Source organism: Apaloderma vittatum, unplaced genomic scaffold (genome assembly GCF_000703405.1).
Source record: "Apaloderma vittatum isolate BGI_N311 unplaced genomic scaffold, ASM70340v1 scaffold26623, whole genome shotgun sequence".
NCBI lineage: Eukaryota > Metazoa > Chordata > Aves > Trogoniformes > Trogonidae > Apaloderma > Apaloderma vittatum.
In genome coordinates, this window is record NW_009707859.1 from 1 (window position 1) to 2,565 (window position 2,565).

The following is a 2,565-nucleotide window of genomic DNA, read 5'->3' on the forward strand; positions in this document are numbered from 1 at the left end:
CGGGAGCCACGCACCGGCCGCGCAGGACGGGGAGCAGCCGCTCCCCCTCGCCCCGAAAGAAAAGCCACGAGGTTGCGTGAGGCAACAACAAAAAAAAAGCCACCAGCGGCGGGAGAGCACCGAAAGAACCCTTTCACGGGTGAGGGGGGGCTTACAGAGGCGAGGTTCCCCCCGCCCCGAGTGCAGCACCCCAAAAAGTGATGCGACAGCAAAGGAGCCGCCCGGTCCCCATCCCGCGGCTCCGTCCACCGGGAGCGGAGCTCATCACACCCAGCCAGCACTCCCTCCCTTTTATATCCCACTTGGAGCCGTAACACCGATTTTTTTCTATTTTTTTTTTCCGTGGGTGGCTCACAGACAGTAATTAAGAGCCCTTCTCTCCCGCCTGCCCCAGCTCCCGTCTCCAGCAGCTGCTGTTTAAGTGAAGGAAACCCCCTTTCGTCCTCTCTCTCCTTTATAATTTTTTTTTTCCCCTCCCTTCTGAACATAAAGGGATGACAGTGCTCCAAGCCAGGGTCTTTTGCATTTCTGAGTTGGTTCTGTTAATTGGAAGGAGGGTTAAGAATCTGCAAGGTCGTTTCAATCTACATCTGACCTTCAGAGTAATCCTCTACGCCAACACCAGAGCATGTCATTAAAATGAGGCCCTCTGCCATATCCCGGCATCCCTTTATTCTCTCCTTGTGCACATTAATTGCTCATAAGTTGATTTGATCTCCCTATTCTGCAAGAAGTAAATTGCCCTCTTATTTCGCCATTTTCATCCTGTTTTCTTAATTAGGCCCTTAAAAATCTCTAGGGCCTCAGCCGGGCCGCAGGCCTCATCCTGGGAATAAATTTTGATCTCAGCCTGATAAAGAGTGAGCAAACCCGGAGATTGAACAATGTCATTCTCCCCCGCTCCCTCCCTCCGCACTATTCTCTTGACATGAAAAGGCTATCAGTTTTTCTCTGTGTTAATATAGGAAATAATTCACACTTCAGGCGTTGTTCTCTATTTAGTGTTCACACTCCCCAGATAAATCAAATCAGGAATTTTTTTTAATTTTTTTTTTTAAGTGTCTGAAACTACTTACTCTTTCTCTTCCTCCCAGCCTCCTCACACTCTTTTTTCCCCTCCTTCTTCTTTTAATAAAGTTTCCAAGATTAGCCCCTGTGATTTTCCATGCCGGGAAGTTTATTTTAAGGTGGATTTTCTTTTTTTTTTTTTTCTTTTCTTTTTCTTGTGTGTGCTTAGCACCATCACAGAGGAGAGCGAGGGGCGGCGAGAAGCTGGCACGTGGCTCCGCATGCTCAGAGCACAGACAGGGTCTGCAAACGTGGCAGGTGATGAGTTTTGCCAGGCAAGGTCTCAGCTGGGAGACTTTGCAAACATATTTTCCCCCCACTGGCACTGGGCATGAGTTTCCCCCACTCTGCAGAATGTTTGCAAACGAGAGCTTGGGAACACCCTGCCCCAAAGCCTGCCTGTATTGGGGGTCCAGCCCCTCTGCAGCACCCAGGGGTGATGCTAATCCAGCCCCAGCAGCGAGAAGGGGGCAGCAAAACCCCCAACTCACCCCCAGGGGCCACCCAACAGGTAGGAAACCCACCCAAGCTCCTGAACAGCTCCAGCATCGCTCTCACCCAGCGCAAACCAGGACGGCCACCACAAACCTGCCCTGCTCTAGGCACCACGTTCAGCCCCAGGGACACAACCCCTTCCTGCTCAGCTCTCTGGGGCCTCCTGACTACCATTAATTAAGGGGCCAAGCCTGGTTCCAATTAAGCAATCAGCAGATGGGTCAGCACCTCACAAATCCCAGCTGGGTTCATCACCGGGAGCTGCAGATCTCCCCAAAGTATCCCTCCAGAGGGACCCTGAAAACCCCAAACCCCACCAGCTGAATGAGATGAGTAACAGTGCTTCTCCCTCTAACCGAGTCAGGTTTTCCTGCAAAAAAACCCTACCCCAAAACAAACAGCAGCCCTCAAATTCAGGGCAACTCCCCTGCAGCCTGACCTCTGGGGTGCAGGAAAGTGGCTTTGGGTGCTTTGAGCCTCACGGACCCTCCCTCCTCGGGGACGAGAAGAAAAAGCCCACGCTGCAACGCTCCGGGATGTTGTAAATAAATATATTTTAATGATTTTTCTTCCATTCCAGTTCATTCTTTTATACATTTATTTATAAAACAGTAGTAAAATTTTGTAATCAGAGCACAGTGCATTAAAAAAAAAAAAAAAAGAAAAACAAACAAAAACCCCAAAAGATTTTTTTTTAAAAAAAAGAAAAATCCACAACTGTTTACTCATGGCCGGGGGGAGATGCCGTGTCTCACGCTGAGCAGTGGATGGTCTGGTGCCCGGCGCAGAGCTGGCACCCACACGTCCCGTGTACCACCAGCAAGGACCCAGCAGAATGGCCCCACAGCCCCGATAATCCCAAGCGACCAGGAATTTTGTGTGCCTGCCCTGAGGCACCTGCGCAGCCCCTCTGCTATCCATAGATCCCCCCAGGTACCCCTGATCCCCCCGGTACTCGTGGGGTGCTGCCGCCCTGCTGGGGGCAGGATTCTCTTTACAGGC